Raw genomic sequence first — 9,795 nt, 5'->3', positions numbered from 1 at the left:
GCCTTCACACCCCCTAACACCATCAAAAACATGCTAGATTCTGCCAAGGATCTAATTGACCCAAAAAACCACAAAGGAGTATACTCGATTCCTTGCTCATGTGGCAAAATATATATAGGTGAAACAGGAAGATCATTTGGCATTAGGCTAAAAGAACATATCAATGATATTTCAAGAAATAGGTCAGAAAAATCAGGTCTAGCTGAGCATGCATGTTCTTCCTCACACTATATTTGCATGGAACAAGCGAAATTAATTCACAAAGAAGACCATTATTTAAAAAGAAGGGTGAAAGAAGCAATTGAAATCGAAAAATCCTCCAATAACATGAATAGAGACGACGGTCTAAAGTTAAGTAATACCTGGAAACCCCTATTAAATAAAATAAAATAATAGCAATAAAAAAATAAAATAAAATAAAAATAAAAATAAATAAAAATAAAAAATAAAAAATAAAATAAAATAAAATAAAATAATAATAAAATAAATAAAACAAACAAATAAATAAATTAATAAAAACAAAATAAAATAAAATAAATAAGGAGAAAAAAATAAATAAATAAATAAAAATAAAAAGAATAAGAATTTATTAAAAATAAATAAATAAATAAAATAAAAATGAAAATGAAAATAAATAAATAATTATATAATGAAATAAATATTAGTATTAATAAACCAGATGATTTAATTAAGAAATACATATATAGAACCTACTCTCCTCTAAATGAAATTTAACAAGATCACATTAAAAAAAATATTGGTTAACAGACAAAGTCAAAACTAATCCTTAAAATTATATATATTCTAATAAAACAACTAACATATAGCTAAGGATCTAAAACAGGTAATAATTATTATTATTATTATTATTATTATAGTATATATATACACATATATAGAGAGACACAAGTATGTAAATAAATAAACAATAATAAAATAAGATTATATCTAAATAAATAAATATTAATAATAAATAAAATAAATACATATTTAAATAAATAAATAAAATTATTATTAATTAAATTAATTATTTGTAAGCCGACTACAGAAGAAGACATCAAAAATATTTCTCAATAACTATTAATAAGCTCTGTAATTCGCTCTCTCTTCTCAAATATAAATCTCATTGCCCTGATGATGGACTCACTAAGCTAGTCCGAAACGTTGGTTTCAAAACTGCTCACAGGTTTTTCCACAAAATTATAAAAAATTCGAGCAACCTGTATGGACTCTCTCTTTAACAAGAATTTGATAAATTAGAAATAGAATAACAAAATGTTGTAGGAAATGGAATCAACATTACACAACTTTGTAACAATTTTCCTTCGAAACAAAGTTGATCTAAGAAGGAAAATGAAAAAAATTGCTTCGGCAGATTATGTACATTTAAAATATATATTTCAAAATGAAAAAAAAAAAAACTTTGGGAGATTGTATACATTTAAAAGATAACATATCAATATCGCATAGACTAGGAAACAATGGATAGGCTAGCCTACAATGTACTGGTCATGAAACTATGAGCACCACCTAGTATCTACCATTTAAGAAAGTTGATTTTCAATTTTTGGAAGAATAAGTACAAATGTGCTTGACATGAAATTGAAAAAACTTTGGGAGATTGTATACATTTAAAAGATAACATATCAATATCGCATAGACTAGGAAACAATGGATAGGCTAGCCTACAATGTACTGGTCATGAAACTATGAGCACCACCTAGTATCTACCATTTAAGAAAGTTGATTTTCAATTTTTGGAAGAATAAGTACAAATGTGCTTGACATGAAATTGAAATTGGATTTTTCAACGGTACACTTCAATTTTATTGCATTTCTCTTTGCGTAGTTCACTCCTCAAGTTTAGCTCACTACCACTGGTCTTCAATATCATAAAAAGGTATAAATAAATAATATTTTTAATAATTTCTATGAATGAAAACACATGGATGGGTGAAGTCTCACGAGTATTTTTTTTTTATGATGACCAATGAAGATCATTGTGTCATAAACAAGCTTCAGGAAATAACATTCTTAATTTATTTGTATGGCTAAGAGCATATGGATGGGTGAAGTTCAATGAAAAGTATTTTGTGATGATGATAAGTGAATATAATCATCAATATTTTATCAATTTCTTTACTTTTAATAAACCATTTTTAAAGATTACAAAATAAACCATATTTTTCGTCCCTTCCCTAAGGAAACAAGGAATATATTAATCAGTGTGTTCCTTCATATTAGTCCTTGCATAAAAATTAAGACAAGTTAAGACATCAAACCTAAAGTTCTAAGACAGATATTTTAGTGCATTTTTTTCCACCCTATTAAATATTGACACTAATTTTTGTTAGCCAATGAATACTTTTGAGGTCTTATTTGGCCTCATCCCAAGATGGAGAGGCACATATTGTATCAAAAACTTTGGTTAAAAAAACCATATTGTCAAACCATTTTTCCATAATCAAGTAATTCTAGCATTACTTGGTTAACATTAAATTGTTTTAGAGTAAATTCCCATATAGAATGTGGCATTTGGTTCTTCAATGAACCCAACCCTAGTGAAACAAACATGAATTCATTCAATTTCCAGGAGGTAGTGACATGAGAGGGGTGAAGCTAAGAACCAACACATGTCGCACTTCACTTCTAGGTTCCATGTCACTTCTCCTAAACCTTAATCGATAAAATCAGGAGGAAGCTTAATCAAATCTTGTTGAACCACCTGAACATCTAAACTAAAGGAGTTGGATCCATACCATTACTAGACGAAGGAGAGATGGTGAATGAAGTGGGAGTAGCGCCACCTGAAGGAGCTGAAGTAGGTAAATGCTATCATCCTTTCCAAACTTAAGGGTCATTGTTGAGTCCATCTTACATGCCTCTGTGATGAAGTTGAGTCTATAATTGACCACCAACCCAGTGATATAGAAACACAAGAATCAAACCATTGAACACAGATTTCTTCCAAATAGCTGGAGTAGAAATAAGAGAATCCATGAACAATCCGTTAATGCTAAAACTACTAGATTAAAGGTAGGTTTATTATTGTTAGTAATTTTTTTATAACTAGTAAAAAGCAATAGAAATACATATTTATATTTTCTCTAAAAATGAAGTAGCAATCTGTGATTCTACTGACTCATTTTTCCAGGGCACATTACAGACACAACAGACAATGTACACACTACAAGCACAACAAACAATGTACCTACGATAGAAAATGAAAAAAAATAGATATCTCTATGTCTGGCTCATTCTTATAATGAATTGTTTTTGTTGTGGTTTTTGATTATGCAGAAGTAGAAACTTCATGCTAGAAAGGATTCAAAGGTATTTTTTCTATTTTCGGTAAAGCCATAATTTATTTACTAGATTCACACACATTATACAACTATATCACAGCAATATATAATGACAATAGAATCATCCAGGACAATTGCAATTGGCAATTTAAACAACCTATCATTGCTTGAATATCACCAAAATATTTTAAATCAACATCTCATGAATTACTCACCTTATGTCCTTCACAACTTGTTTTCGTTGTCATGTATGTCACTGCAACCAAAGCTAAGAAAAATATTTTATATTATGATGGGTCTTCTGGCAACACCCATAATGGTGTTGATGGGGTTATGGATAGTTTAATGTGAGGCAACAAACTGACCTTTCCCTTTTTATTGAGGTGAGGCCCAAAAAGGGAGGTGCAGGACCAACTATCCTTGCTCCAAGACTAGTAAAGGCCTTATGTCAATGCCCTTACCTGAGAACGATTGCTTGGCATAAGCTTCATCGAAAGGAAGGGTTGAACGAAAGAGATAAGAACCTTCCAAACATTAATGTTTCCCCCAAATTCCTTCGCTTTTGAATCTTCCTTCACAAGGATGACAAAAACCATTTTAAGACGCTTTTGACATCCTAGTGGAACTTAAGTAGAGGATTTAGTAGTATATTAAGGAGGTAAAATATAAATATGAGAAGTTTATGTTGAAGTTTTCAAGCCAGACACTGATGACAAGATGGAACAATAATGAAGCCTCTTTATAAAACTAGATTCTTTAGAGGATGAAAGAAAGAATCTAAGGAATCTTACATAGGAGTTAGCATGGGAGGCACTATACTACGCCTCTACAACCCTAATATACTGAAGGAAAGAGACCGCAATAACCAATCTAAATATAATACCCTGTGCAATGAGATTTTAAAGCATGTGCATTTATGAAGCAAGGAGAATGAAGGGCATAACTACAGGATCTATAGCGAAGTAAGGGGGAGTTGCTTCTAGGTCTCTAGCAAGAAGGTATGTTGTTAAATTTACAACCAAAGAATCAACCTCTATCATTGATGGTGAAAATACTGCCTTTTCTTTGTATACCTCGGGCACCTTTACTCTTTATACCTTTTCTTTTAGTTTCAAATAAAATGGATCTTCGACTACCACTGGAACTTAAATTTTAGTGTTTAATTAATGGCTTAATAAATATAATAAATTGCTTCTTAAATGGGGGGTCATCAACTAGCTTAGATGGAGAATGCTCACGCAAGGTTGGGACAGGAGACCTAGGTTTGAGTTTGTCGACTTACACAAATTGGATGAGATGAAGTTTATTACTCAACACTAGGTTGGCAGTGGAGATTAGAACATTTGCTATTAAATTAAGTGACAAGACATGTTTAAAGTGGTACAAGTGGTTAAAAGTGGCACAGGTGGTGAAAAGAAAACCATAGGGTGGGACCATTTGTTGACCACTTTTCAACATCAATATAGCATTCTCATGCATGTCCTACCTCATGTTTGTTGTACCTATACACCCATTTTTCCTCTAAAAGTATTCCCCTGACAATATCCTTTACTCTTTCATCTAAGACGAGCCTAAAAATTTAGGTGTTTGTTCCTAGTCCTTTGCAATGTTTCCCACTGCAGCTATGGAAATTTCTTCCATGGAGTTCTCTACATGGTTTTTTTGAGCATTCTAATTAGTGTACAAAATATGGATACATTGATTGATTATACTACCATTATCTTAATTGTCCATAATACAAACTCGAGAGTCAAAAGCAACCATCCAAGAAAGCAGCAAGGCTATACCTTGTCGACAGTTGGAAATCATCGAACAAAAGATGAGAGACAAGTGACCATTTTCATCATATTTCTATAATGACACAAGTATCTCATGTGAAACAATTGAATATCTTTTCTAATGGTGGATTTTTTTCTACTAAATTTTTATGTGAATAATGTTCGTGAGAGATGTGGGAAAATACAATGTAGCTTTTCTCACATCTAGAACCTCGAGAGTTGAAAATCAAGATGCAATTGATGTTTCCATTGTTGGAATGTTGTCAAATCCAAAAGAGGTATTTTTTGTGAAATGTTTTCTTTGTCTTTTCAAGCATTCTTTATATATCACATGACCAAGCGTGCTCTTAAAATTGGAGTCTAATTTATTTTGATGCTCTTTCATAGGCTCAAGTAGGGATTATTGAAGTCCATTTCTTACCTTTTCATCTAGTCGACAAGCGTACAACATTTTCATATGTTGATTCTCATGGAAACTGGCATCATTCTAGTAAAAGCACAACAAAAAAGCAATAATTTATGTCTATCTAGATGCATATTATTTATTGTTATATAGTAACCATAGAAAATAATAATGAATAAAAAATTTATACTTGTTATTGACAGTCAAGTAACAAAGCTTCTATCTTCCAATAAATCCTATATTTTTTAGTTATTGAAAGTCCTATAATGTCTACAGATTCTTGATCTATGCCATTGCAAGGAAGATGTAATAAATAAAGTACATTCAGTAATTGATAAATTTTCTGAACTTGGACTTTATTCCCTTGTTGTAGCTAGACATGTTTGTTGTATTTATTTAATATGGTTCAAGTATTTTCAACAGGTTGAGTTTATCCTAAAAAACGTTGTCGTGAAATAATTATTTAAGACCTTAATTTCAACTCTGGATAAAAGTATATAGGAAGCTTCACTAAAGGTCTATTTGATATTCAATTTTAGGACGTCCCTAAAAGGACCAAAGAGAGTGAGGGATCCCCATGGAAATTTGTTGGATTTCCATCTCTATTTGATCCTCCTCGCATGATAATGTTGAAATAATTCATTGATCTGCTAATGTTGGTGTCAATGTAAAGATGATCATAGGTATCAACTTTACACTGATTTGTTTCTCCACTCTCTTTCATGACAATGATATTTTTTTTTTAATTAAACTTGACTTTCATACCATGCTTTGTTTATTTGTCTAGTGATCAACCTTCCATTGCTAAAGAGATATCACAAAGGCTTATAATGGGTACAAGCATGCACCCTTCATTTTCGTTGCTTGGTCATGACAAGAATGCATCAATTGCATCTCTTCCTATTCACAAATTGATTGAAAAGGTTGATGGCTTCGCTAGGGAGTTTCTAGGTCTACATACTTGCTCATGATAGCATTCTAATATAACTCTTTCCTTTAATCTCTTTGGAGTACTTTACATCTTACATTCCATGGGTTGAATTTCTCTCTCTAAACAGAACACAAATATGAGATAGTGAGACGACTACAGGAAAAGAAGCACATCTATGGAATGACAAGAGATGGTGTTAATGATGCTCCAGCCTTGAAAAAGGTAGATATTGGAATTGCAATGGCATATGCAATTGATGTAGCTAGAAGTGTGTCTAATATTGTACTTATTGAGCCAGGGATGAGTGTTATTATTAGTCATGTTTTAACAAGCTAATCAATATTTTATAGAATGAAAAATTACATAGCATTTAGCATGGTGCTTTTGGTTTTCTTATGCACATGTTTACCTCTCACCCAAGAATTAATAACTAGTCTATGTGACCAAAGATATATATTATGTCAATCATTATTTATATTGTGGTAAGTACAAATATATCTCCATTTAAAAATAAAAAACACAATTAGAATATAAAATTGTTTCCTTGCAATTATTGTGATTAATTTGGCCCTAAAAAAAAAGCTTATGTTATAATTGCATCTGGGTTTCCTACTTATTTCTTTGATATGGAGATTCAACTTTTCTCCATTCATGGTTTTGATCATAGCTATTCTGAACGACAGTTAGCTCCAATTTCTTTTCTAAAAACACGAATTCTCAATGTTAGTGCTAAGATCATTAAGTATCAATTCAAGCTAATATTGTTCACTGGTATCCACTTTACCCCCTTACTAGGTACAATTATGACCATTTTTGAGGATTTTTTCAAGCCATCTCCTCAGCCTAATAGTTGGAAATTGAGGGAAATTTGTGCAACTAGGATTATTTTGGGACCATACCTGGCAGTAATTATTGTGATATTTTCCTGGGTTATGTACAACACTGATTTATTTTTAATAGGTTGTTGCATCTCTCTAACTGATATGTTATTATCTTATGGTTTCACTGAAAAATAAAGTTGATTTATGGGTAGTTCATTGAATGTTCAATGTATTGTCATACAGGACAAGTTTGGGGTAAGGTCTACCAAGAATAGTCTACATGAGTTAACATATGCGCTATACTTACAAGTCAACATTGTGAGCCAATATCTCTTTTTTGTCACAAGATCTCATAATTGGTAATTTGTAAAATGACCCAGGCTTTGGCTTATGATTGCATTTATTATTTCCCAACTGGTTAGTTTGGGCATAACCATAATTTCTTTCCGTGTCTTATTATTTTTTTGGAAGTTGTAGATTTCTCAAAGAAGCTACACAAGTAACTGACCACTATCTTGTTTCTATCCTCTGCTTGTAGATTGCAACATTCCTTGCAGTTTATGCAGACTTTGGCTTTGCAAACATCAAACCTATTGGTTGGGGTTGGGCAGGAGTTATTTGGTTGTACAGTCTAGTGTTCTATTTTCCTTTGGATGTCTTGAAGTTCGTTGTTCGCTATGCCCTGAGTGGCAAGGCTTGGGACAATCTTATTGAACGCAAGGTATGTATGCCTTTACATGTTGCTTTTATCTTCTAATGCTCCATGGAATTATTTGAACCTCCTGGGTGTTAAATGGCACAAACTGTTCTAATGCAATGTGTTCACTATCTTTTATCTCTTGCCTACAGACTGCCTTCACATCTAAGAAAGACTATGGTAAAGAGGAGTGTGAAGCATAATGGGATCATGTTCAACATACATTATAGGACTCGTGTTCAATGTACATTACACAACCTTCATCCACCTGAAATGAATTTTTTCAATGAGAAGTATAATGATGAGAAGTTACCCATGGAAAAGCTTCTTTTGGTTGCAATACAACAAATCCCTGTGATTAGCTCCCTTTTTTGCATCCAAGGATTGCTTTAGTGTATTTTTCTCCAATTTTTTGAAAAAGTCAATGCTATTTACCAGGATGGCACTATTTTTGGCATTGTTTGCACTTACCAAAATATTTAGGTGATAATAGCGCCTGAAATCGCACCTTAAATTATGCTAGAACTAGTGCCAGTGATAGCGCTAGATTTAGCTCCCCTTTTAGCACCTAAATTATCACCTTGGTTAGCTCCCTTTTTAGCACCAGATGTGCCTAAATAGTTAATTAATTGAGGTGTTAACAGTTAAGTGGATAGGGTCTTTGAGGATTATGGGATTTAGAGATTTGGGGTACAGAGATTAAGGGTTATGGGATTAGGGGTTAGGGTTTAAGGGATTAAGGGTCAAGAGCTAAGGGATTTGGCACTTACGAGTTAGGTAATTTAATGGTTAATGGCTTAAGGATCATGGGTTAAGGGATTAATGTTTAAGTGCTTAGGTTGTACGGGTTTGTGGATTAAAGGATTAGGTATTAGGACTTAAGTTTTTAAGGGTTGATGGCTTAAGGGTTAGGGTATTTAGGGGTTTTGCATTAAGGTATTAGTAATTAACTAGGGTTAAGGGATTAAGGGTACTTTAGGGATTAGGGATTAAGGATTTAAAGTTCAATGCAGGCTTAGGGGTTAGGGGATTTAGGGCTTTATCAGAATTCCCTTGAAATGTCATGGAACATCTTCCAACATGCCCATGACCAATTTCATCCATTAATGTCGCATGGTGAGTAGTGAGTGGGGCCAACATTGAAATTTCTTCAAACTATTTTTGGTATGCGTTGAAATTTGACATGGTTAGACTAAACACATATCTTGATAGAATGTGAGGGTTTGAAGAATTAAGGATGCTTGATGTCCTTGCCTAATATTTGTTACCGTCCATGTTTGCATCAACATTCATAATTTATTCTCATTGTCATCATTCATCATTTCCATATATGGATTCTCTTTCGAAACTCTCTTGAAATGTCATGGAATGTCTTCCAACACGCCCATCACCAATGTCATCCATTGACGCCACACGATGAGTAGTGAATTGGGTCAATGTTGAAATTTCTTCAAATTGTTCATGTATGTGTCGAAATTGGTATGGTTACAGTAGACACATGCCTTGACGGTATGCAAGGGTTTCAAGACTCAAGGATATGTGATGTCCTCGCATAATATTTGAGATCAACCACATTTGCATCAATGCTCATCATGCAGTCACATTGTCATCATTCATCATTCAAACTCTCTTGAAATGTCATAGAATGTCTTCCAACATGCCCAATCACCAACGCCATCCACCAATGTCGCACGATAAGCAATGAATGGGGAGAATGTTGAAATTTCTTCAAAATGTTCATGTATGCATCGAAATTTTACATGGTTAGAATATAAGGCACACGCCTTGAAAATATGCAAAGGTTTAAAGACTCAAGGATGCCTAACATCACCATGTAATATTTTAGATCACCAATATTCA

General features: G+C 32.7%; 1 pseudogene; it reads left to right on the top strand.

Moving 5' to 3' along the window:
• Window positions 1–5,241: 5,241 nt before the first annotated feature.
• Window positions 5,242–8,138, top strand: LOC149261115 (plasma membrane ATPase-like; annotated as a pseudogene).
• The last annotated feature ends 1,657 nt before the right edge of the window (window positions 8,139–9,795 follow it).

The sequence above is a fragment of the Pinus tabuliformis genome, chromosome 6 (genome assembly GCF_031772625.1).
Source record: "Pinus tabuliformis cultivar Carrire ecotype Pingquan chromosome 6, CPIR1, whole genome shotgun sequence".
In the NCBI taxonomy this organism is placed as follows: domain Eukaryota; kingdom Viridiplantae; phylum Streptophyta; class Pinopsida; order Pinales; family Pinaceae; genus Pinus; species Pinus tabuliformis.
The sequence above is the reverse complement of the archived record's forward strand: the minus strand, read 5'-3'. Positions and strand labels throughout refer to the sequence as shown.